Source organism: Schistocerca americana, chromosome 8, assembly GCF_021461395.2.
Source record: "Schistocerca americana isolate TAMUIC-IGC-003095 chromosome 8, iqSchAmer2.1, whole genome shotgun sequence".
NCBI lineage: Eukaryota > Metazoa > Arthropoda > Insecta > Orthoptera > Acrididae > Schistocerca > Schistocerca americana.
In genome coordinates, this window is record NC_060126.1 from 471,269,333 (window position 1) to 471,297,012 (window position 27,680).

A 27,680-nucleotide genomic window follows, 5' to 3' on the forward strand; every position below is an offset into this window, starting at 1 on the left:
CCAGGCAAAGCCGGTCAGCTGTCAGCGTTTTGATTAATCTACAAACGAAAAATGTATATTTCTTGTACTTTTTTCATATACATGAGGGCCAAATCTAGTAGGATCTGTTGAATTAACAATAGCTCATCAGTTCCTTCTTTTAAAATAACATGTGCAGTTTCTATATTTATGACATGTTCCACGTTTTCTAGGATCTCCTGTGTGCCTATGGAACCAACAGTGATCTAACCCTAATGTCTCCAAGTAGACAATGCCACGCTCAGGCCGCTAGCTGATGAACTAGCGAAATCACGCCGCTGTCTGTTTCCGAACACAAGGAGTGACTAACAAGTTTCCGTTTGAGGATGTTGCCCCAGTTTATATGCGAGTATATGAGCACCGACATGAATATATGGGATTAGTGTGACATTCGTGCCTTTCCGACGTGCGTGCGATAAATGCGGAAACGTCAACTATGCAGACATTATAACCAAGTGCGTCCAAAGCGGACCATCGTGCTGTTACTCATTTCTTAATCGGAGAACGAAGAATGGGACTGGGGCAGCGTGTCCGTCGAAAGCCACTGTTGTGGAATGGTGTGCAACTAGGGTTGATACTGCTTCTTGATAACGTACGTCCTCATATCGCAAATGTCGTAACGCAGAAACTACGCCAACTCAAGTGGTAGAGGCGCGCGGGATTAGCCGAGCGGTCTGAGGCGCTTCAGTCATGGACTGTGCGGCTGGTCACGGCGGAGGTTAGAGTCCTCCCTCGGGCATGGGTGTGTGTGTGTTTGTCCTTAGGATAATTTAGGTTAAGTAGTGTGTGAGCTTAGGGACTGATGACCTTAGCAGTTAAGTCCCATAAGATTTCACACACATTTGAACTTTTTTTTTTTTCAAGTGGGAGATGAGCCTCCGCCCTATAGCCTTGATCCCTCCTCAGGCGACTATCACGCCTAAGATCCCTTAAAAAAGGGTTTGAAGGGTCGACCATTCGTGTCGGATGAAGACATGCGGCAGGCAGTTATAGACTTCTTCACGCAGTAGGACATGTTGATTCAAATGGCTCTGAGCACTATGGGACTTAACATCTGCGGTCATCAGTACTCTAGAACTTAGAACTACTTAAACCTAACTAATCTACGGACATCACAGCCATCCATGCCCGAGGCAGGATTCGAACCTGCGACGGTAGCGGTCACGCGGTTCCAGACTGAAGCGCCTAGAACCGCACGGCCACACTGGCCGGAGCAGTAGGACATGTGTTTTACCGAACAGGTACAGTGAAAAACTGGCAATTGACCCTGAATAAAGAAAAGTGTGAAGCTATTCACATGAGTACTAAAAGAAATCCCCTAAATTTCGATTACGCGATAAGTGACACAAATCTGAAGTACGTAAATTCAACTAAATACTTAGGGATTACAATTACAACTAACCTAACTTGGAACAATCACGTACATAATGTTGTGGGTAGAGCAAACTAAAGACTTCGATTCATTGGCAGAACATTTAGAAGGTGCAACAGATCTACTAAAGAGACTGCTTACACTAGACTTGTCCGCCCTATTCTGGAGTATTGCTGTGCGGTGTGGGATCCGTATCAGATGGGACTGACGGATGATATTGAAAAAATTCAAAGAATGGCGGCTCGTTTTGTATTATCGCGAAATAGGGGAGATAGTGCCACAGACATGATACGTGAATTGGAGTGGCAATCATTAAAAGAAAAGACATTTTTCGTTGCGACGGGATCTTCTCATGAAATTTCAATCATTAGTGTTCTCCTCCGATTGCGAAAACATTCTGTTGGCACCCACCTACATAGGGAGAAATCACGGCTCGCACAGAAAAATTTAAATGCTCGTTTCTCCCGTCCGCCGTTCGAGAATGGAACGGTAGAGAGACAGCTTGAAGGTGGTTAATTGAACCCTCTGCCAGGCACTTAATTGTGCATAGCAGAGTAATCATGTAGATGTAGATGTATCGTCTACCTGGTAAGTCGTTGTGATGATTGCTTCAATGCCCACCGATATTTTGCCTGATACCGGTTGTGGTCTGTACGTCCTTGGAACGGAAAGTTTTTGATGGCCGCTTATTGACCCAAGTGTAGACTGCATTTTGAGCTACTGTTGATACCTCAAACGTTCTGACAGTATTTGCCGTTGTGCTTAATTCGAGGTCGGACGACTCCATAACTGTAGTCTTAACCTCCTAGTCCGGTGCTAATCTTACAACTACGTCTCCAATTGCAGAATCAGCGCGTCAAACCCAGCAATTAGTACATTCAGATTTGCATTACCGAGCGAGCCCTTGCAAGTCTGATGTCCTGGACGCGTAAGACTGATCGCCATGCTTCCCGTATTGAATAAACCTCCATCACACTGCCAGAATAAAGGTTTGGTAGCAGAAATGTTCGCGCTGTAAATCACACAATTCGTTAAATTCTAATGCCTCAGGACCCGCACGTGGACACAGCAGTTGCACAACCTCGTACAAACTACTGCTGGTGTTAACAAGGAGAGATCCCCAGCGGTGTAATGATGCAGTTTAAGACCGCAGGTATCAAATGGTTGAAATGGATTCGAACCTGCGACCGTAGCGGTCACGCGGTTCCAGACTGAAGCGCCTAGAACCGCAGGTATCAGATCCTGCAGTAATTCACCCTGTTGGGCCCTCGTTTGCGAGTAACTGACGAAAGCGTTAAAAAGTTGTATTACATAGAGTGGCGGAGTGGTATTATAATTGATAGGGTCGCCCGCACGGTAGCTCAGCGTGTTCGGTCAGAGAACGAGCTATCCCCTGTACTATTCAACGCACTATATATATATATATATATATATATATATATATATATATATATATAAATAAGAGTAGGGTACGAGCTAACTATGCAGGAGGTTGTGGGTTCGAATCTTGTCAGTTGCGTTATTTTTAAATCTTTATCGAAATGATTCTGAGCATTATTTTTATTCGTTTAATTAGTTTAAATGTAAATTTTTATTTCTATTCCTTTGTTATATCATTTTTGTTACTAAATCAATATTTCATTTTGTTTCACTTTTTCTTTCTGTCATTCTTTTTCTACTCGGTATTTTTGTGAATGTAAATTTAATTATGTTTATCTATTATAAAATCCAATTATTTTAAAGTTCCGATCCATCAGTTACAAAACAAAAGACGAAATAATCTATTTATATTGACTGTGCAATGACATGAAAATTGTATTTTTCGTTACAAGATGTGCAGGGTATTTTTGCATGGTAATCGTCGCACAAACATTTAAAAAAGAGCCTAAATCCGTATTGCACTATGGACGAAATAAAATAGATGCAGATTTATACGAAAGAAGGGTTTATAAGTAAAATGAAATTCAAGCAAAATTAGGAATAGGTATAATGAATGCCATAAACTGAACGAAAAAATAGGATGATAAAACGAAAGGAATTAGTGCATAAAATTGATTAAAGACACATGAACAAAGATTTCAAGCGGAAAAACAATCATAGGATGAAAACGAGAGCAATTGAAAAAGTTGATATGATTAAAATTTGACAAAGGAATGGGAATAAAAAAAATTTAAATTACTTTATTGAATTAAAGTGATGATCAAAGCCATTTCGATAAAGATTTTAAAAAATTTAATGCACCTGACGAGGTTCGAATGCACAAATTTCCGCATGTGAAACCCTTATTCTCTGTATTACACCACACAACCCCTTTTTTAATGTTATTGAGCGACAAGCAAAATTCCGATTTTTTTCCGTCAGTTACTCGCAAATGAGGGTCCTCCAGGGTGAATGGCTGAAGTGTGTGATACCTGGGATCTTAAATAACCGTGTACATTCCAGAATGAAATTTTCACTCTGCAGCGGAGTGTTCGCTGATATGAAACTTCCTGGCACATTAAAACTGAGTGCTGCGGAGTGTTCGCTGGTATGAAACTTCCTGGCACATTAAAACTGAGTGCTGCACAGAGACTCGAACTAATGACTTTTGACTTCCGCGGGCAAGTGCTCTACTACCTGAGTTACCTAAACACGACTCACGACCCCTCCCCACTGCTACAATTTCGCCAGTACTTGCAAGTTTCGATGGAGAGCTTCTCTGAAGTTTTGACGGTATGAGACGAGATACCAGCGGAATTGAAGCTATGGAGACGCGTCGTGAGTCGTGCTTGGGTAGCTTAAGTGGTGGAGTACTTGCCCGCGAAAGTCAGAGGTCCTGAGTTGGATGGTTCAAATGGCTCTGAGCACTATGGGACTTAACTTCTAAGGTCATCAGTCCCCTAGAACTTAGAACTACTTAAACCTAACTAACCTAAGGACATCACACACATCCATGCCCGAGGCAGGATTCGAACCTGCGACCGTAGCGGCCGCGCGGTTCCAGACTGTAGCGCCTTTAACCGCTTGGCCACCACGGCCGGCTCCTGAGTTGGAGTCTCGGTCCGGCACACAGTTTTAATCTGCTAGGAAGTTTCGACCATATACATTGTTTCCCACCTCTAGGGACCCTCCTTGTAAGGAACAAAGCATCTGGACGGTGAGATCGTCTTTCTTACCTTGCAGCACAGTATAACTCTCCCTCTCAACTGTTGCATCACATGAAAAATGGTGGGGACGGCAGCGATAGCTGTCCCGCATGTGCTCGTCCCATAGGCCACATGATCGCGTTTGGGATCTGCTCCCCATTTTGCCTGAGCGGCTTCTGTGTCTGCCACTGTTGTCGTTGCTGCCGACAGAGCTCCGAAAACATCTTATCCATCGTTATGAGCTTATTTGCACTCGAGATTCAGCCTCGTTGCCACTTCAGTAACGTACTTCTCACGTGTGGAAGTGGCAAGCGTCAGTTTCTGAGAAATGGTGAAGGGTCGAAGAACCGAGCGGTCCACAGCGAAACCAGTAAACAAATTAGAAAGGACAAGCCAAGAGTAATACTAAACGTGAAGCTAAAAACCGTCAATAGCTTGCTGCCAAAGCCAATCGCTAATCTCTCACCCGGTGCAAAGGCCTAAGCACAGGTGACTCCTGAACGGACCCGCAAAATTACAGACCAGTACCCTTAACATCGTTTTCTTGCAGAATTCTTGAACACATTATCAGTGCGGATGTCCACGAATCAACACGGTTTTAGAAAGCATCCATCGTGCGAAACACAGCTTGTCCTTTTCTCGCGTGGTATCCTGCAGTTGTAGTCGCAAAATTAATGGAAATAGGGTTCTAACTCGTTTCACATCCCCCCTATTCTCCAGACTTGGCTCCCTCCAATTTGAAGAAATGGCTGGCAGGACAAAGATTTTATTCAAACGAGGAGCTGACTGTAGCAACTAATAGCTATTTTGCAGACTTGGACAATTCCTATTACTCGGAAGGGATCAAGAAATTAGAACAGCGCTGGACGAAGTGTATAAGTCTAAAAGGAGACTATGGCGAAAAATAAAAAAGGTTTACCCCAAACACGCAAGTAGTTTTTAATTTTGCACAGACTTTTCGAACGCCCGTCGTACGTTTTAAATACAATTTATAGCCAAAAAGATTATAGAAATATGAGCCCAATATATCAGTGAGTGTAAAAATATAAGTGACTGTAGCCGACATATTTGACGCGAATGGGTTCAGTAACTGTAATGACATTCTTTAAAAATATTATTTATCTTTTATTTTTCACTCTCTGGTGCACAATTTTTCCCAGTGCGACTAGTTTCGATCTCCTTGAATCATCACAAACAGCATTCTCATGTGTAGCCCGATGCAGACACGACAGATTGCTGACGCAACTACACGCATCTGAAGATGATCCAGGGAGATCGAAACCAGTGATACTGTGAAAAAAATTGTGGCAACTGATACTGAACAATAACCGATATAATCTGAAGGGGCCACCTAAATTTGAGAGCAACGACTATTATACTCGACTCTGAATGAAGTGAAACTGCAGTTTCAACTAGAATGTCCTAATGCAAGCATTTGTGCCACTATTGCCAATATTTTCACATGTTGGATATGCTGAGCTTCTGCGTGATTTCAACGAATTTGACGCAACTGGTACATCTGATTCTGCATATACACCGAGAAGACAAAAGTCATGGGATAACAATACGCACTTACACAGACGGCGGTAGTATCGCACACACAAGGTAAAAAAGGGTAACGCATTGTGCTCAGGTGATTCATGTGGAACAGTTTCCGAAGTGATTGTGGCCACACGACGGGAAGTAAAAGACTTGCAACGCGGAATGGTAGTTGGAGCTATACGCAAGGGACATCCCATTTCGGATATCCTTAGAGAATTCAATACTCTGACATCCACAGTGCGCTGAGAACACCATATTCCAAGCGTTTCCTCTCACCACGGTCAACGCAGTGGCTGACAGCCTTCACTTAACGACCGAGAGCAGCGACGTTTTTTCGTAGAGTCTCACTGCTAACAGAAAAGCAACATTGAGTGAAAGAACCGCAGAAATCAATGTGGCACGTTCGGCGGACCTATCCGTTACGACAGTGTGGCGAAATCGGTGGTAATGCGCTATGGCAGCAGACGACATCGCCTGCAGTGCCTCTCCTTGGCTCGTGACCATATCGGTTGGAGCCTATAGAACTGGAAAACCGTGACGTGGTCAGGTAAATCCCGTTTTCTGTCGGTAAGAACTGATCGCAGGTTTCGAGTGTGGCCCAGACACCAGGAAGCCACGGTCCCAAAATCTCAACAAGACACTGTGCAAGGTTGTGGTGACTCCATAAGGCTGTGGGCTGTGTTGACACACAACGGGATGGGTACTGGTGATGTTAGGCTACTTATAGATCATCTGCATAGAGTTTATATTTCCAAAAAATGATGGAATTTTTATGGATGATAATGCCCCATGTCACCGGGCCATCATTGTTCGTGATTGGCTTGAAGAAAAATTCGAGCTAATGATTTGGCCACCCAGATCGCCGACGTAAATCCCATGGAAAAGTGATGAATGGTAATCGAGAGGTAAATTCATGCACAAAATCCTGTAGCGGCAACACCCTCGCAATTGCGGTCAGCTATAGAGGCAGGGGTAAAATACAGGGAGCGAAAGGCTACTTACAATTTGTACAGAAACCAGATGGCAGTTATAAGAGTCGAGGGATATGAAAGGGAAGCAGTGGTTGGGAAGAGAGTGAGACAGGGCTGTAGCCTCTCCCCGATGTTATTCAATCTGTATATCGCGCAAGCAGTGAAGGAAACAAAAGAAAAATCCCGAGTAGGTATTAAAGTCCATGGAGAAGAAATAAAAACTTTGAGATTTGCCGATGACATTGTAATTCTGTCAGAGACAGCAAAGGACCTGGAAGAGCAGTTGAACAGAATGGACAGTGTCTTGAAAGGAGGATATAAGATGAACATCAACAGAAGCAAAACGAGGATAACGGAATGTAGTCGAATTAAGTCGGGTGATGCTGAGGGAATTAGATTAGTAATGAGACACTTAAAGTAGTAAAGGAATTTTGCTATTTGGGGACCAAATAACTGATGATGGTCGAAGTAGAGAGGATATAAAATGTAGACTGGCAATGGCAAGGAAAGCGTTTCTGAAGAAGAGAAATTTGTTAACATCGAGTATAGATGTAAGTGTCAGGAAGTCGTTTCTGAAAGTATTTGTATGGAGTGTGGCCATGTATGGAAGTGAAACATGGGCGATAAATACGAGTAGTTTGGACAAGAAGACAGTAGCAGCTTTCGGAATGTGGTGCTACAGAAGGATGCTGAAAATTAGATGGGTAGATCACACAACTAAAGAGGAAGTATTGAATACAATTGAGGAGAAGAGGAATTTGTGGCACAACTTGAGTAGAAGGGATCGGTTGGCAGGACGTGTTCTGAGACATCAAGGGGTCACCAGCTTAGAATTGGAGGGCAGCGTGGAGGGTAAAAATCGTAGAGGGAGACCAAGAGATGAATACACTAAGCAGATTCAGAAGGATGTAGGTTGCAGTAGGTACTGGCAGATGAAGAAGCTTGCACAGGATAGGGTAGCATGGAGAGCTGCATCAAACCAGTCTCAGGACTGAAGACCACAACAACACAATAGAGGCAGCGTGGCTCATTACTTCTGCAGCGGACTTCCAACGACATGCTGGTCCATGCCACGTGGAGTGCTGCACGAAGCCCGGGAAAAGGAGGTCCGACACGATGTTAGGTGACTTTTGTCACCTCAGTGCGTTTCTCATGAACTTGCATCTCAATGAAATGTAGAAGAACTAAAAGCCTTCATTCAGCGGGTAGGATCCCGCAATATTCTCACAAAGGATTTCAACAGCTATTGGTTTTGTACTTGAAGTACAGTTAAATTTGTCTTAACAAGGTTCGTAGCATTTTCATCAATATCAGTGAAAACTACTTGAAACAGGTGATTATCTTTGACAGCTCCACTTTTATGGTAGCGTAAATGATAACTCACGATTAATGTCATTCGCACACTTCACTGGTGAACGTTTCGATGGTGCCGACACTCACTTTCTTGATACGACGAAAATTCATGTACGAATACAGAACACGTCGTTGATGTCGCTTCTCTGGAGATACATAGGGCTGAATGATCCAGAACGGATTTATAGAGCCCGCTATCTTGTCGAATTGTGTAGAGAGCCCACGTATGGCGACGTCCTGCGAGATGAGTTGTTATTGTAACTGGGGGCCCAACCTCTTTTGGCTTCAAGGTTGGGCATGACAGAGCCCTTGCACATTCATATCGTTGCATCTCGCATTATATGAATCAAACAGTTCTGGGCTGGTGGTTTGTCCGCACCCACCGCTTTCATTCGCCAACAAGGTTGCAAGATTTAAATTACATTATTTTGCATATTGCGTGTCATTATGAACCACAGAAACAACTAAAAATACTCACGTTTCCATCAGCTTGTCCTCTTCAGGGTGATTAAATGCTGGATTTTTATGATAGGCTTTCGTTATATAATACCTTATTTCGACTGTCAAGCGATTATCGAAATGATAGTATATAGTCGAAGTCCATCATCAGGATCCAGCAGTTAGTCGCCCTGAAGAGGACGGCAGCAATGATGGTCGAAACCTCGGCATTTTCATATTTGTGTTTCTTACTGACGTGGCCTAATGACCAAAATAATTTTATTCAAAATGATACTGGCCCTTGGAAGGCCACGTACATGAAGTTGCCAGACAGTAAGGTATTAGAATTTTTCCCTCGGCTGTGGATGAAGAGAGAAATCTGTAGAGAGAAAGTAAATATATAAGGAATTTGTTGCTCGCATTGCGTAGAGTACTATCCTTTAACAGTGCATCAGTGCGTTTACATAGGAATTATAAATATTACGGAGAGTGATGGAATGTGTATGGAAATAGATGCTCCGGTTTTTGCAACTTTTTAAAAAAATAAATAAAATGTTATTTGTTTAAAAATGTTGCATCAATCAATCAAGAGGACTTGAAAACTAAGAAACGTCAAGAGAACGAATAAACTGTATTAGGTAATTGCTCTCCCGATGTTGCTATTATGGAAGTGAGCCAAGGATTTTAAATAAGAAACGTGAAAGATATATCCAAATTGCAGAAGTCAAATAATGAACAGGTAACAAAGCATGTGAAAGGACCGGTTGAATTACAGTCGAGGACATTAAAAAGCTTCAGACAGGCAATATAAATTTAGAAGAAAATAGAAGGAGATGGAGTAGAGTGTATCCAGAAAGGCCAACAATAATATAAGTTTAAGCAGAGAGTGTATAGGGTTCGTGACAACATATCACCGAAACGATGAATACAGTAACTAGGTAATAAATTGTTTAATACGAAAATTAAACAAAGAGAAGCATTCACGAATTGCATCTTTAGGATACCTGTACGTTAATGATAAATTTTGTGGGGCTCTTTTGTTCATGACGTTGATACCGCAGTGACAACATGTCTGCATCTGTCCTCCACATCCTCCGTAAGTTGTAGTGCAGAAATTACATGTAGCAGATACGCTTAAAGCTTGCAAAACTGCGACTGTGAAAGAGGGGCCTAAATAACAAGTAGAATGTTTCAAATTAAGCGGAACACGTTTAGCCCAAATAAGACCCCACAGTCACAGTCACAAAAGATGGTACAACCCCCATATTACTTTACAATGCCTTTCACGTGACGTCTGACTGCAATTTGTTGAGAATCTCTGTGACACTCACGCTGAATAAACGGACAAGTTACGAAACGAATTCTTCGATCTTTCGGTACCTCCTCCGTTAATTCCAATTTGTACGGGTACCAGACCGTCGCATTGTAGTTAAGAACGAGGGTTTTGTAAGTGACGTACACTTCCTTCAAATTCTTCCAATAACTCTGAAACGTTCATCCTCCTTTCACGCAGATACCCATGTGGCTGTTGCACGTTAAATCACTCTGGGTAGAAATTCCTAGATACTTCTTGCTTCTGACAATCCCGTGACTAATTCTGGAGACCGCAGTAAAGCGATATCGGACACTTTCGTCTATTTGCGATGATTGCATGTTTATTTACGTTGATTGTCAGCTGCCAATTTTTCCTCTACGTGCTGATCAAGTGAAAGGCCCTCGCGAAAACATGTTCCTAGTGTTCGGTTTCCAGAAAACTCATGGGAGGATGCAGAAACTGATTCAGAACTATGCAACATATTGATGTCAGTCAGATCTGTAGTTCTCAGTCCTGATACTTAGTAGAAACGACAAAATAACTCTTCTTGATTGCTCGGTAATCGGTGTTTTATGTGAAGATCAATAGCTCTGCGGGCTTATGGATTAGAAAGAAACTCCTCGTTGTGGTCAGAACCAGCGAGACGCAAGTTAACAATGGTCATATGCTCAGACCAGATAGATTATGAGTTATGGTTTATGGCCACAAAAAATAGCGGCTTCTAATGGCTTGTGGGACAACATGTTCGTTATGCAATGCACATTATTTGATTTTCTGCAAAACGGTAAAGTATATATATATATATATATATATATATATATATATATATATATATATATATATATATATATATATATATATATCGTGATCAAAAATTCATAATGTGTGAAGTGAATCCGTCTTAAATCCATCAGCGGAGAAGCTTCAATGTAGCAACATATCTCCCTTTGTTTAGCTTTGAAAAACTTAAAGCACTTTTATTCCGTCTACGCAGGTATATAGTCGCTCTTCAGCCCAGTGAATTTACAACCCATACAAGTATAGTTAAAAACGTTTTTTTTTAAGTAGACGATTTTACTTTGAAGCTATTAAGCAAAAGACTGACGGTAGTTTTTAGAAAGAAAACGGAATTCTTGGCAGTATTAAGTTGTAGGAACCGAGCAATCAGATGAACGGTGTTTTTGTGTGAGAGTGTCGTATAAAGGGAAATGGACAGAGGTGTCGATTCTTTCGTGGACTACGGAGGGGGAGGAGTGGTTAAACTGAAGGTCATATGGGATTTTAAAAGATTCTCACAGATATAAATGCAAAGTAGTTAGCTTACGTTAGGTATTCAAGACCAGAATTTAAAAAAAGTTTCCGTTATATAGGGTCATTTAGAGGGATCTCGGCTCTTGGGGAAGTCTCGACACCTTTATGAACCGCGTCTGTGGCGGAAAGAAGTAGTACTACAGACCACACGGTATTTCACTACTTGTGGTTTATGGAACAGGAAAAGCAGACTAAGTCTAATACGAATCGTGACGCATGAGTTACTTAATACTCCTGAGATAAATATTGCCTCTACAGGCAGGACTGTAATGTTTCTTAAGTAATTTATAACAATTTAAGATCCCTGTGCATGGTATTTCCGGATCGAAGAGCTCTCTTTGGAGGTTAATAGTTACAGGAACTATCACTGCAACTGGGAAATGTTTGACATCTGTTGGTAGACCTTTTTGTTTCGGACTGTTGTGATTTGGGAAGATTGCAGTGCGTGTGCGATTCCCCTTAACTTTGTATCTTCTCTCATTTCAGGTTGAAGATACCACTTAAATATGAGAATAACGATGTGCTTGGGCAGAGGAGTGCAGAAGACTTGGCCACAATAATAAAACACACTAAAGAAACTGATGTCATCATAGCTGCGAAAGGATTCAACATCCGAAAAAACATTTTGCTTCCTAGACTCGTCACAGGACCTTCAGTGAACAGCCACAACTCTCGACAATGGCCATATATTGCTGTCAGATTGAAGGCTTTCCTTTGACCTTTCGGCCCGTCAACCTAATGGAGCTGGTATTTAAGTTCGCTACCAAGTATATTTGTCGGTCATATCGGGGAACTGCAATGGGTACCGCTCGCACATTACGTTTGGAGACGAAAGGTCTCTTCAAGTTGCCATTACTGTACAGCCGAACTTGTCCCCCATGTCTATCACAGAGAGAAGAACAAGAAAAAAAGGTGAATCACTACATGAAGAACTCAAAATTGTTAATGTCATGTTACTTCGAATAGTTCTAAGCTCTTTGAACTATCAGATCTTTAAGTATGAATATAAATTCAGTGGAGTGTGTAAAACAGCAATTTATTGGTTCATTACGTTTCTATTTATCAACTGGTTGCTTCCTTAATTTGTTAGTTTATGGAGAAGCTTAACTCTGAGTGATACAGTTCTCAATGTCTTTGTTTTTGTAAAAACAAAAACGTGCCAATATTATCTGTAAAAATATCTCTGTTTTCATGATCTGTACATAAAGTAACTATTATTTAATTTTGCCTCGTGTTGCTGAATTTTGACTTATTCGTATGTGCGTATGTGCCATTGTCCAAAACTACTTTAAATAAACTAAAATAAACAATACTGACACTACTATGCGAAATTCGATGGCTTAATTTGTTCAGATAAATCTCGTGAACCTCGTTGGAAAATACAAAAAAACGGTTCACGTGTGGTCTGCATATGATGCGGAAATGATATTTCTCATGTGATGACTGTGAAAGTGTTCTAAACCATAGATTTCATATGAACATTCACATTCACCTAGTTGAGGGAGAAATTGGCATTTGTAGGTATAACAGAACGAAAAATACATCCGTAATATAATAACTATTATTTCTTTTGCCAACAACTAAAATAACTAAAACAACGTGTCTAGCAATAACCTTTCACATAAAAGCTGGTATTTTAGAAATCACAAAGTAAAGTTCTTTCTTATTGTAAAAACTCGAGACATTGTCAAACGATTATACTGAATTTTAAGGAATAACGAACTGAGACAATCAGTGGTGTTTCTTATAGAAAAATAAATTTATGTAATCAAGTATCAGAAGCAAGTCATTTGCGCAACATTATAACAAACTGAGAAAGGGATAGAAACAAAGTCTGAGTGCCAGACTAGAAATCTAAAGGTGTCGGGTTCGATCCTTAGTAATTCCTAGATTTATATCTTTTACGATTGACACTGGTGTGTTTATGTGAAGAATGCATAATAGGGATACAGTTTGGAGCACAAGATAAACGGCGTGTTCTCCAGCAATTGGATGTGTTGCTGTTGTATTCATCATTATGAAAACAGGTTTGATGTAGCTCCCCAGTCCAGTTTATCTTACGTTTCTACACATGTCGATACTTATTTGTCATTTATCAGCTCACTGTGTACTTCAAAGTCGCGCCAGAGACAGTTTTAAAGCTGGAGTGACTTGTTTACTCGCAAATATTTTTTTTTCAGTTCACGGTAAAGCGGACAGCCAACTACCAAAAGAGGTTCATATCCGGCATCGACTGCTTTTTGACTTTCGCAAAGTTACTAACGCAACAGTTGCTAACAAAAACATTCGCAATACTTGTCCAAGTGCATTAGTCGTTCAAAATGTCAAACGTGGTTTTTTATGTTCAGGTCCGGTGAATTTCATCTTTCCGACTCCTATCGATCAGGAAAGCAAATCCGTGTCGAGGAACTGGCAAGCACTCTTAACCAGCCTTGATCGACCATCCAAGAACATTTGCAACACGCTGGTAATGACAAACAGCGGCAACCGATCCACCACGTGCAACTTATTGCGTCAGCGGTACAACACAGATGCCGTGTTTGATCGCTAGATCACTGGATATGAAAAATCGGTCCTCTATGATAATCCAAAACGCAAAAAGCAGTGTCTCTCTCCTAATGAATTGCCACGAAGTACAGCTAAGCCACGTTTACACGCCAAAAAGGCGCTTTTGTATGTTTGGTGGAATAGTCCCCAGGTCGTTCATTTTGAAGTTCTGAAACCTGGACTGCCTGTTAATTCAGATCTTTACTGTGAGCAACTTGATCGAGTAAATCAATCTTTAATTTCTATATTGCAGTACCAGTGTTCGTAAGAATAATGATGCCATGCGGCGACTACAGCCGTTATGAAATGCGTGAAATGTATTCGCCGTTACGAATACGATAAAGGAATGACGACAAGGAAAATTTGTACCTGACCGGAACTCGAACCTGAATTTCTCGCTTCACGTGAGCGGCCGCCTTAACCGCTTCGGCTGTCCGTGCAAGACTCAATGCCAGACCCAAACTTCCATGTTTTGTCGTTGCTGCGTCACAGCCTGTACTCGTACAGGGGAGGTCACTTTTAATTGAAAGTCGCTGCCTAATATAGGCAGATGAATACGATGTTGCAGTGCCTGAGTTGTTAAGAAGAAAGATGCATTGTTCCTTCAGACAAGCATGCCGTGAGTCGTGCATGGATAGCCCAAGCCATTTAAGGCGGCCGCTTGCGAAAAACGGGAAATCCGGTTTCGAGTCTGGTTCCTGCAGAAATTTTAATTGCCGTCTCATTCCCTTGTCGATGGTTATTCGTATTCGCAACTGCGAATACATTTCGAGCAATCTTTAACCGAAAATTGCCCAGCGACAGTCAACAGAAAAGGCGTTATTTTTCACCATGACAATGCAAGACAGCACTGCAGCAGACAGATCCCAGAAATGATGAATTAGCGTGGGACCCGCTGCACCGCCGGATTCCCATTTATTTCGATCGCTTTCCAAGTAGCAAAAACTGTGAAAAATTGGGATGACGTCCAAAATGTTTTCTCCAGAAATTTTTTGCTCCATAACCCATTGACTTATATCAGTTTGGCTTTACAAATTTGCATGTTCTTGTTGTGGTCTTCAGTCACGAGACTGGTTTGATGCAGCTCTCCATGCTACTCTATCCTGTGCAAGCTTCTCCATCTCCCAGTACCTACTGCAGCCTACATCCTTCTGAATTTGCTAAGTGTACTCATCTCTTGGTCTTCCTCTACGATTTTTACCCTCCACACTGCCCTCCAATGCTAAATTTGTGATCCCTTGATGCCTCATAACATGTCCTAACATGTCCCTTCTTCTAGTCAAGTTGTGCCAGAAACTCCTCTTCTCCCCAATTCTATTCAATACCTCCTCGTTAGTTATGTGATCTACCCATCTAATCTTCAGCATTCTTCTGTAGCACCTCATTTCGAAAGCTTCTATTCTCTTCTTGTCCAAATTATTTATCGTCCATGTTTCACTTCCATACATGGCTACACTCCATACAAAGACTTTCAGAAACGACTTCCTGACACTTAAATCAATACTCGACGTTAACAAATTTCTCTTCTACAGAAACGCTTTCCTTGCCATTGCCAGTCTACATTTTATATCCTCTCTACTTTGACCATGATCAGTCCCCAAATAGCAAAACTTCTTTACTACTTTCAGTGCCTCATTTCCTAATCTAATTCCCTCAGCAACACCCGACTTAAATCGAGTACATTCCATTATCCTTGTTTTGCTTTTGTTGATGTTCATCTTATACCCTCCTTTCAAGACACTGTCTATTCCGTTCAACTGATCTTCCAAGTCCTTTGCATACCAGATGGAAAAAGGTCGTCAATGAAGGTGATTAGGTCATTTATTAAAAATAAAAACATGTTAACAATTCATCGTTTGAATGTAATGAAAAAAAATACATTTCTTTCCGGTCCCCCTAATATTGAGTTGGTGCATAAGTTCGTAGCGATTTTTCATACATTTAATAAAAACAACACATACATATTACGGAAACTGTGGTCATCAATATAACATGTTCTCCTTCACTATTTACTACAGTCTGCGACTAGAAATCACGTGGTTCTGAGGCGAAGAACTCGTCGATGCACATATTCGTACGGAAAGGAAGTTCCTTGGTGGTTGTTCGACAGGCAGTGGAAAAGGTGAAAATCTGAGGGCGCAAGGTCAGATGAATAAGGTGGGTGAGGAATGAATTCCCAACCTAAATCCCGTATAGTGCTTTTTGTCAGTTTCTCAGAATGTGTGCGGGCGTTATCGTCGAATAGCATCACTTCAGTCTCCTCGGTCGTTGTTCTTGCAAGTCGTCTCAGCTGTTGACAATAAATGTCAGTAGTGATGATTACACCTCGGGGAAGCAATTGGTAGTACACCACACCGTCACTGTTGCACCAGGATGAATTTGTGTACTGGCAGAATTGGAGCTGTGAGGACGGATCGTGAGTCGTGTTGGATAGCTCAGTTGGTAGAGCACTTGTTCACGAAAGGTAAAGGTTCCGACTTCGAGTCTCGCTCCGGCACACAGTTTTAATCTGCCAGGAAGTTTCACAAGTTGCATAATATTATCTTTTGTAACACATAGGAAAAGAAATCCACTACTGTACAACTACACTATTGATGACAAACAGCTGGAGACAGCGTCTGCCGTAAAATATCTAGGCGTAACCATCCAGAGCGCCCTAAAGTGGAATGACCACATGAAGCAGACACCAGACTCAGATTCATCGGAATAATCTTAAGGAAATGTAACTCATCCACGAAAGAAGTGGCTTATAAGGCGCTTGTTCCCCAGATTCTTGAGTACTGTTCATCTATCTTGGATCCCTGCCAGGTAGGACTGATAGATGAGATAGATAAGATCCAACTAAGAGCGGAGCGCTTCGTCACGGGATCGTTTAGATGGCGAGAGAGCGTTACTGAGATGATAAGCAAACTCCACTAGCAGACGTTACAAAACAGGCTTTGTGTATCACGGAGAGATTTACTATTGAAATTTCAGGACAGCACTCTTCAGGAGGAGTCAGACAACATATTACTTCCCCCGACATACATCTCGCGTAATGACCACGGAGAGTAAATTCGAGAAATTTGAACCAATACAGAGGCTTACCGAATATCGTTCTTCCCGCGCACTATTCGCGAGTGGAACAGGGTTGGAGGGATCAGATAGTGGTACCGAAAGTACCCTCGACGACACGCCATTAGGTCTTTTTATGGAGAATTGCTGTTTTGTTTTGGCTCAACCATCCTTTCTTTTCCTTTTGTTATACTAAAGATGTCATTTCTCCTAACGGTTCGGGACAGGAATGGTCGGTGCTGTTTACGAGCCGATTGATGATGAGCAAGCAAGGATGTACATGCAGCCACCCTCCGAATTTTGTGATTTTGAATTAGAGCATGCGGTGACCATACACGAGTCGACTTTTAAACCTTCCCCATTGCATGCATGTCGCATGGTGGTAGAATGATTACAGTTCATTTTCCAGTTCTCCAGTGAATTGACGTGGATCGTAATGTATTAATGCGTTTAAACTATCTCATTTTTAAACCTCGAAGGTCTACCTGAACGTGGAGAGTCGTTCATGTCAAAACAATCCTTCTTAAAAAGAGGAAACCATTTTCCTGTCCAATAGTATTATCCCCACACACGGCTCAAAATGTCCGAGCGAGGTGGCCCAGTGGTTAGCATACTGGACTTGCATTCGGGAGGACGACGGTTCAATCTCGCGTCCGGCCATCCTGATTTAGATTTTCCGTGATTTCCCTAGATCGCTTCAGCCGATTGCTGGGATGGTCCATCTGACAGGGCACGGCCGACTTCCTTCTCTAACCCGATGAGACCGATGACCTCGTTGTTTGGTCTCTTGCCCCAAATCACCCCAACCCAACGGCGCAAATGTCTCTGGCTGATTCCGCTTCTATCACCCCTCTACTGAACTAACCAGAAGAATATGTAGGAAATGTTTCGATTTTTCCACTTGGCTCTCCATTTTCTAGCGTCCAGATCTCCACTCACTACCTCCGAATGACAATACGTGAACTCAAATACTAACCGTGAGCTACAAATAAAATAGCCAACAAACAAAACAAAAACATTACGAACTTTTGAACCAACATAATATCACTTTAAGACAATATGACGTTCGTTTATCTGATCTACCACGTTCTTGGCCATCTCTAACAGGATCACAATGTCGTCTTCAATTCCAAAGTCTTAACTGACTCTCCCATAAATGTACTTCCTTTTCGGAATTTCTTCTTAGTTTCCTTTTCTGCTTACTGAGTTTTCAGATTGAGCTACACAAGTGATGGGCTGCAATCGAGACTCGCTCTGATTTATGGCCTTCCTCTCGTACAAGTTGCTTCTTACATCTGCAGTACACTGAGCAGACAGGAAAGGAATCTTGGGTAAGTGATTAGAGACCAGGGAGAAAATGGTTCAAATGACTTTGAGCACTATGGGTCTTAACATCTGCGGTCATCAGTCACCTAGAACTACTTAAACCTAACTAACTTAAGGACATAACACATATATGCCTGAGGCAGGATTCGTACCTGCGACCGTAGTACTCGTGCAGTTCCGGACTGAAGCGCCTAGAACCGCTCGGCCACCGTGGCCGGCGTCCAGGGAGAAGAAGCAAAAAGAAAATACCTTTGCCAATGGCACTGTAAATCCGTCGGAGACGGAATAGACCTTGCATTAACAGCTGAATGGAAGGGATAGCGTCTTGAAAAGCAAATACAACATTATCATTACCGAAATTAAGAGAAAAGTAACTGAGTGAAGCCTCATTAAATTATGCTTTGGTGAGGTAATAATGTTACTAAATCAGACGCTAAAAGCCGCAAATAAGGTTTTTCATATTTTGGGCAGCAAAAAAAGTGACGAGGGATAAAGCGGAGAGGATATAAAATGCAGAGCTGCAACAGCGAAAAAAGTGTTCCTGAAAAAATGAAATTTGTTAATACTGAATACAAATTTAAACATGAGGGCAGCCGAGCGGTCTAAGGCGCTGCAGTCATGGACTGTGCGGCTGGTCCCGGCGGAGGTTCGAGTCCTCCCTCGGGAATGGGTGTGTGTGTTTGTCCTTAGGATAATTTAGGTTAAGTAGTGAGTAAGCTTAGGGACTGATGACCTTAGCAGTTAAGTCCCATAAGATTTCACACACATTTGAACATTTAAACATGAGTAAGTCTTTTATGAAGGTGCTAGTCGTGAGTGTAGCGTTGAACGGAAGTGAAACTAAACTGTAAACGTTGCAGATAAGAGAAGAAAATTGAATACGGTGCTACAGATTAAAGCTGAAGATTAGATGAGAAGATCGAGTAACTAATGAGGGAGCACTGCACAGAGGGACAAGAAACTGTTGAGACAACTTGGAAAAAAATGAGTAAAAAAGTAAATAAACTGACCACGAGAGGGGATCGGTTGGTAGCACACATCCTGAGACACGAATAAATCGTCAGTTTGGTAATGAAGGAAATTGCGCGAGGTAAAAGTTGTAGAGGGAGACCAATGCTGCAGTACAGTAAGTAGGACAAAGTGGCTGCAGTCTGCAGTAGTTATGTAGAGATGAAGAGGATTACACTGGGTACAATAGAGTGGAGACCTGTCTTAAACCAGTCTTCACATCAGAGACCACAACAGGAATGGTCTGGTCATTGTGCTCCTTATCGATTTATCCCCGATGACTTCAGAACCGTTCGAATTTACGTGGGTAACGGTGGAGCATGGTAAGGACCACCCCTGAGCAAGCCGCTATCGACCGGGGATCTCAAGTTGATTCCGTATTTCTAGATTTCCGGAAAGCTTTTGACACCGTTCCTCACAAGCTACGGGCCTAAAGGGGTATCGTCTCAGTTGTGCGACTGGATTCGTGATTTCCTGTCAGGAAGGTCGCACTTCGTAGTAATAGACGGCTAATCATCGAGTAAAACTGAAGTGTATCAGATGTTCCCCAGGGATGCGTCCTGGGACCTCTGTTGTTCCTGATCTATATAAATGACCTGGGTGACAATCTGAGCAGCTCTCTTAGGTTGTTCGCAGATGATGCTGTAATTTACCGTCTAGTAAGGTCATCCGAAGACCAGTATCAGTTGCAAAGCGATTTAGAAAAGATTGATGTATGGTGTGGCAGGTGGCAGTTGACGCTAAATAACGAAAAGTGTGAGGTGATCCACATGAGTTCCAAAAGAAATCCGTTGGAATTCGATTACTCGATAAATAGTACAATTCTCAAGGCTGTAAATTCAACTAAATACCTGGGTGTTAAAATTACGAACAACTTCAGTTGGAAAGACCACATAGATAATATCGTGGGGAAGGCGAGCCAAAGGTTGCGTTTCATTGGCAGGATGCAACAACTCTACTAAAGAGACAGCTTACACTACACTCGTTCGTCGTCTGTTACAATATTGCTGCGCGGTGTGGGATCCTTACCAGGTGGGATTGACGGAGGACGTCGAAAGGGTGCAAAAAAGGGCAGCTCGTTTTGTATTATCACGTAATAGGGGAGAGAGTGTGGCAGATATGATACGTGAGTTGGGACGGAAGTCATTAAAGCAAAGACTTTTTCGTCGCGGCGAGATCTATTTACGAAATTTCAGCCACCAACTTTCTCTTCCGAATGCGAAAATATTTTGTTGAGCCCAACCTACATAGGTAGGAATGATCATCAAAATAAAATAAGAGAAATCAGAGCTCGAACAGAAAGGCTTAGGTGTTCGTTTTTCCCGCGCGCTGTTCTGGAGTGGAGTGGTAGAGAGATAGTATGATTGTGGTTCGATGAACCCTCTGCCAAGCACTTAAATGTGAATTGCAGAGTAATCGTGTGGATGTAGATGTAGAAGCACAGAGGTGTGCTAAGCGCCCGTGGCCATTGCCCGCAGCGCAGCCGCCGCCGTACCGTACCTGCAGGAGGTCTCCTCTGTGCTGGTAGGTGGGAGCCCGTCGCGCGCGGCTGTGGTCAGCGGCGTCGAGTGCACTGTGCGCCGACTAGCGAGGCGAGAGCCGCGCGCCGGTATTTACACGGCCCCCACCTGCCGGGCCGCGTAGCCACAGGGGGGCGTACTTGATCCACCCCCACCGCGGCCCGCTGCATAATCCGGGGGCATTCGCTAACTTAGCCTGACGAGGAATGATACTGGCGAGATCAGGCAGACTCTTACGTAACGCTCACAGCATCCACCTTGCGTCGACCAGGGAAATTCCCCAAAAATTATACGTGGTGCGGCGCTTAACTTCTGTATCTACACGGTTGTTTTGCTACTGACAGGTGCTTGGCAGAGTTCAAATGATTCAAATGGCTCTGAGCACTGTGGGACTTAACAGCTATGGTCATCAGTCCCCTAGAACTTAGAACTACTTAAACCTAACTAACCTAAGGACACCACACAACACCCAGTCATCACGAGGCAGAGAAAAACCCTGACCCCGCCGGGAATCGAGCCCGGGAACCCGGGCGCGGGAAGCTAGAACGCTACCGCACGACCACGAGCTGTGGAATGCTTGGCAGAGTGTCCGTAGAATCGCTTTCAGACTGAACTCGGCAAAAAATGTCGTGGAATACCTCCTACACCGTTTAGGAACTTGCCCGGCGTGGGGCAGCAACTCGACCTGACGTGGACTCAAAAAGTCGCCGGAACTTTCCTGCAGAAAAATTGAGCCATCCTGTTTCTACAGCCGTGAATTGCGGAAGTGTCAGCGGAGCAGGTTTTTGTATACGAACTGACCTCTCGATTATGTCTCACAAGTGTTCGATGGAATTCACGTCAGGCGATCTGAGTTGCCAACTCATTCGTTCGAATTGTCCAGAATGTTCTTCAAACAAATCGCCAACAATTATGTCACGGTGACACGGGGAATTGTCATGGGAACACGAAGACCACGAATGGCTGCAAATTGTCTCCAAAGAGCCGAACATGACCATTGTGCGGATGCACACATATTCCCCGAACTCTTACGGGACACTACGTTGGGGTGGGACACTACGAATGTAGCGTGTGGACATACAAGGTGAGAATGTGGGTCTCGCGGGAGACGTGCGCGAGATAGTCTCTGCAGTCGCACTATCCACCATGCCCTCGGCGGCTCAGATGGAGAGAGCGTCTGCCATGTAAGCAGGAGATCCCGGGTTCGAGTCCCGGTCGGGGCACACATTTTCACCTGTCCCCGTTGATATGTATCAACGCCTGTCAACAGCCGAAGGTATTAACCCTAGGGTGTCCAAGCCTTTTCTTCTAACTTGGATGCCTAAGGGGAGGGAGGGGGGGGGTTCGGCGAGCCCACAGGTAGTAAATAAGTTTACTGACAAAAAATTACAATTTGCAAAATGGTTTATGTATTTTAACTAAGGCATCGGTTTATAAATGTTGTTAATTGTTATAAATATTGGATTGAGTGAATAAAAAATTGACATATTACAACACAAAATACAGATGTGTTCATATATAATAGACTACTCTGAGTCCTCAACTTCAAGGCAAGAGACACACTTCACAATTTTTTCTGAATGTGTGTTACACACATGTTTATGACACTGTCCACAATACTGTTTTAATTTACTTAGAATTTTGTACTTCTGCTTCTTTGTTTTAGCTTTTCTTGCACGAACATAGCACCGACCTTTCCCTGCAGGAGGCTCACGTGCTTCTGTTCTCACTTCTTTGATTTTATTTTGTAGAATAGTCTCCATTATTTGACTAATTTGGTTAGATAACCCTCTTGCATTGGCACTTCTTTCTTCTACCTGCAATTTCACTAGTTCCATCCCAGCTTGCAGAAGATAAAGTTTCCGTTCGTTGTGTTTCTTTTCATTCCATCTTGGATGTTGCTGGATGAATATGGTGGTTGCATTGATAGCACAAATGTCGATGAGAGAGTAAAATAGAGATAGAGGTCACCTCTTTGTTCCCCTCTTGCGGGTGTACATACGCGCCATTTGATCAATGGTATCAATTCCACCCTTAGTGGAATTACAATATGCATTTATCTCGATTTTATTCTTCTCTCCTCCAACAGTGCCTTTATCTTGGTGCATTGTTGACAACATCCTTAAGTTCTTAGTTGGTTTCGTTTCTGCTGTGTATGACACCAAAGTTACTGGAGGCCTACGTGTTGGGAACTGCACTAACTCACTACAAGTTTACAAGATAAATAACAGCTGACTGACATCAACAATCACTTCCTCTGAAAGTAAACCGATTGTTGTGAATATCAAGAATACCAACCAACAAGAAACTAACTTGCATTGTTGTAGAGATGAGAAATACTAAATCCTACTAAGGGAAATTTTCTATAGCATGGAAGCCTGAGGGGAAGGGGGGGGGGAGGGTGGTTTGTTGGACCCATAATAAGTTGTTTTTTTTTTCTTTCAAAGCAGGAATGTTCTATAAAATATATTGACACTAACGTTTCATAAAATAGCCAACAAACAATAACTGAAAAGGAATACGTAGTATGAAAGTTACTTGGGCAAAAGCAGGGGACATAAAAAATTGTGGGTTCAACGAACCCCCCCCCCCCTTAGGGGTCCTAGGGTTAATATAATTCTAATGACGATTTCATGTTAATGATCGCTTCAGTTGGACCAGAGGACAAATGTAAACACAGCCCACCAGTTGGTAGATGCGTTGTCGACAGGTCAATGGCTACGTTGGGTCTGGCCACACTCGAAGCCTGCCGCCAGCTCTAACCAACTGAAATCTGGCCTCACCTCGCCAGGCCACGGTTTTCCAGTTGTCTAGTGTCCACCGGTAGGGATACGAGTCCAGCAGAGGCGCTGCAGGCGATGTCGCGCTGTTATCAGGGGCACTCGCGTGGGTCGTCTGCTGCCACAGCCCAGTAACGACAAATTTCGAGGCACCGTCCTAACGAATACGGTAGTCTTATTGATTTCTGCAGCTATTCCACGGAGTTTTGTTTGTCTGCTAGCACTGACAACTGCATGCAAACGCCGCTCATGTCGGTCATTAAGTGCAGGCCATTGACCACTGCGCTGATCGAGGTGAGAGGTGGTGCCTGAAATTTGGTAGTCTCTCACACCCTTGACACTATCGATCTCCGAATATTTTGTGTAAAGTATTGAAACCAGCTTCAGAAGGGAGCGAGATAGGGTTGTAGGCTGTCCCCCATGTTATTCAGCCTGTACATTGAGCAAGCAGTAATGGAAATGAAAGAAAAATTTGGAGCAGGAATTTAGCTTCAGGAAGAAAAATTAAAACGATGTTTTGCCGATGACAATGTAATTCCATTAGAAACAGCTAAAGGTTTGGAAGAGCAATTGAACGGGATGGAGAGTGTCTTGAAAGAGGGATATAAAGTGAACATCAACGACAGCAAAACAAGACTAATGGAATGTAGTTGAATTTCTCAGGTCAGGTTGAGGGAATTAGATTAGGAAACGAGACAATGAAAGTAGTAGATGGGTTTTGCTATTTGGGCAGCAAAATAACTGATGGTGGCCGAAGGGGAGAGGATATAAAATGAAGACTGACAATGGCAAGAAAAGCGTTTCTGAAGAAGAGAGATTTGTTAACATCGAAAATAGACTTAAATCTTAGGAAGCTTTCTCTGAACGTATTTGTATGGAGTGAAGCCATGTATGGAAGTGAAACATGGACGATAAAAAGTTCAGACAACAAGAGAACAGAAGCTATTGAATTACGGTGCTACAGAAGAATGCTGAAGATTAGATGGGTAGATCACGTAACTAATGAACAGGTACTTAAGAGAATTGGGAAGATAAGAACGCCTTGAACAGGTAATGTTGTTGTATAAATGAAGAGAGATTTTTGTAGTAGTGTTCCCGATCTTATTCCAGTAAGAAGTAGCTTGTCCTCAACAGAGTTCTATTTGTTGAGAGAGAGGTTTCTAATTCTTTTATGTGAAAGGATTTTTGCGTTTTTTCATTGAGGTGTTAGGGAAGACTCAGTTGCTTTGTTTGATGTTGAAATGGGGGCCAGAGAATACGAGTTGTTGCGTTACTACATTAATGCCCAACGAGGCCTATTGATTGTCGAATATTTCGTGGTATGAAGAAAATCCACGGAGAAGAAACAAAAACTTTGAGGTTCGCCGATGACATTGTAATTCTGTCAGAGACAGCAAAGGACCTGGAAGAGCAGCTGATCGGAATGGACAGTGTCTTGAAAGGAGGATATAAGATGAACACCAACAAAAGCAAAACGAGGATAATGGAATGTAGTCGAATTAAGTCGGGTGATGCTGCGGGAATTTGATTAGGAAATGAGACGATTAAAGTAGTAAATGAGTTTTGCTATTTGGGGAGCAAAATAACTGATGATGGTCGACATAGAGAGGATATAAAATGTAGACTGGCAATGGCAAGGAAAGCGTTTCTGAAGAAGAGAAATTTGTTAACATCGCGTATAGATTTAAATGTCAGGGAGTCTTTTCTGAAAGTATTTGTATGGAGTGTAGCCATGTATGGAAGTGAAACGTGGATGATAAATAGTTTGGACAAGAAAAGAATAGAAGCTTTCGAAATGTGGTGCTACAGAAAAGTGCTGGAGAGTATATGGGTAGATCACACGACTAATGAGGGGGTATTGAATAGAATTGAAGAGACATTTGTGCACACCTTGACTAGAAGAAGGGATCGCTGGTAGGGCATATTCTGAGGCATCAAGGGATCAGCAATTTAGTATTGGAGGGCAGCGTGGAGGGTAAAAATCGTAGAGGGAGACCAAGAGATGAATACACTAAACAGATTCAGAAGGATGTAGGTTGCAGTAGGTACTGGGAGATGAAGAAGCTTCACGGGATAGAGTAGCATGGAGAGTTGCATCAAACCAGTCTCTGGATTGAAGACTACAGCATCGACATGAAGAAACAATAAAAATAACAAAGAACAGAATTATTTTTCACTTGAAAGTGCTAGTTCGAGTTCCCACAAACGTATTTAACAATTTCAAAGGGGAACGTAAAGCTGGATAGACGCCGAAAGCCGGGAATGGTGATCTCTGGTACACCAAAGAAAACTTTTAACTGATAACGGATAAAGGGGCAGTGGTAGTAAATTTTTTTATTTTTGAATAGGAAACACGAAATCAGAATCGTTGTCCGCAGCTCGTGGTCGTGCGGTATCGTTCTCGCTTCCCACGCCCGGGGTCCCGGGTTCGATTCCCGGCGGGGTCAGGGATTTTCTCTGCCTCGTGATGCCTGGGTGTTGTGTGGCGTCCTTAGGTTAGTTAGGTTTCAGTAGTTCTAAGTTCTAGGGGACTGATGACCATAGATGTTAAGTCCCATAGTGCTCAGAGCCATTTGAACCAATCAGAATCGTTGACGACACTGTGGAACTCAGTTTCAGCTGGTTTACTCTCGGAAAGGCAATAAATTATGACCTGAGTTGCAACATAAAATTCAGCTTTTGAACGTTTTATTTTGTTAGTTCGAGCTAATACTGTTTATAAGACAACAGAATAAAAATCCGGATCACTTACCTGAAAAAGAATGACTATAAGAATGTTACTGATTCGTTAAAGTCAAAGGAAGACTTATATGTTTTACGTATTGATAACAGATAGTTACAGACTTGTATTTAACTCTGGCGTTTAAAGAAAACAGGGATATATTGTCACATATTACATGAAATGCATTGTCTTTTGCCTGTATACAACAGAACGTCCACCTCCACAGCTGAGCGATCAGTGTATCTGACTGTGAAGCAAAGGATTCCGGTTGAACTCCCTGACATTTCATTGATCGAACCCCTGAAGTGTACCCATCCTCCATCCTCGTCACGCTGAATAACGGTCGGGGTCGAGAGAGTACTTGCTGCCCCCCCATACCGCATCCAAACGGCGGCATGTGACTAACACATAAGAACGACACGGTGGCCGGCAGCTGCTACTCTAGACTCTAGCACACCGCAGGTGATGAAAAATGGATATGTTTTGAGAATACTAAGCATCGTAAATCGTGGGTGAGTCCAGGGAAACAATCGACATCCACTGCAAAACCAAATCGCTTTGGAGAGAAAACAATGATCTGTGTTTGGTGGTATCAGAAGGGTGTCATATATTATGAGCTGCTAAGCCCTGGTGAAACCGATAGCACAGATCGATACCAACAGTAAGTGATCTAGCATTACATGAAAAACGTCCGGACTACGGAAAAAGGCAACACAGAGTCATATTGCTCCATGATAATGCCCCATCACACACGGCAAAACAGGTCAGGGAAACGATCGAGGCTTTCACTCGGGAAATACTAGGGCATGCGGATTATTCTCCAGACCTGATTCCGATTATCATTTATTTGCATCACTGGACACGCTATCGCTGAACAGCATTTCAATTCGTATGAAAACGTACTAAAATGGCTCGGTGATTGGTTCGCTTCAAGAGAAGAACTATTCTTTTGGCCTGGCATTCATAGCCTGCCGGAGAGGTGAGAGAAATATGCGTAAATAGCAATGGAGATTATTCTGAATAAAATATTGTTTACCAGCTTCAGACAACAGACGTGTAGTTATTGCAACCACATTCCGGTTTCGTACTTCTGCAGCTGGTACGCTGTTTAAATTTGACGTCAGTCTGAGCAGTGGTTCTCTTAGTAAAGCGTTTTGAAATTCGAACTTTAATTATGTACATCCTTTTAAACAGCTTCTCGTTTTACCCTATGAGGCTGACAGGATCTCGTTCTAAGCCCTCCGTTGAAACCAAGTGGCTCTGAGGACTATGGGACTT

At 42.6% G+C, this 27,680-nt stretch overlaps 1 protein-coding gene and 1 non-coding gene across 3 annotated transcripts in view; one reads left to right on the forward strand and one right to left on the reverse strand.

The window, feature by feature from the left end:
- The window catches only part of LOC124545129 (putative fatty acyl-CoA reductase CG5065), a 278,021-nt gene extending 257,039 nt beyond the window's left edge, over nt 1-20,982 (reverse strand). Inside the window, exon 1 of one of the 2 annotated variants that reach the window (XM_047123950.1) lies at nt 20,881-20,982. The gene's annotated coding sequence lies outside the window, so the exon portion shown is untranslated. The remainder of the gene's footprint in view (nt 1-20,880) is intronic. The other variant, XM_047123952.1, reaches the window with a different exon arrangement.
- A 1,066-nt stretch (nt 20,983-22,048) lies between these two features.
- Nucleotides 22,049-22,123, forward strand: Trnat-ugu. The gene has a single exon. It is a non-coding gene; the product is annotated as a tRNA-Thr (tRNA).
- Nucleotides 22,124-27,680: the final 5,557 nt, after the last annotated feature.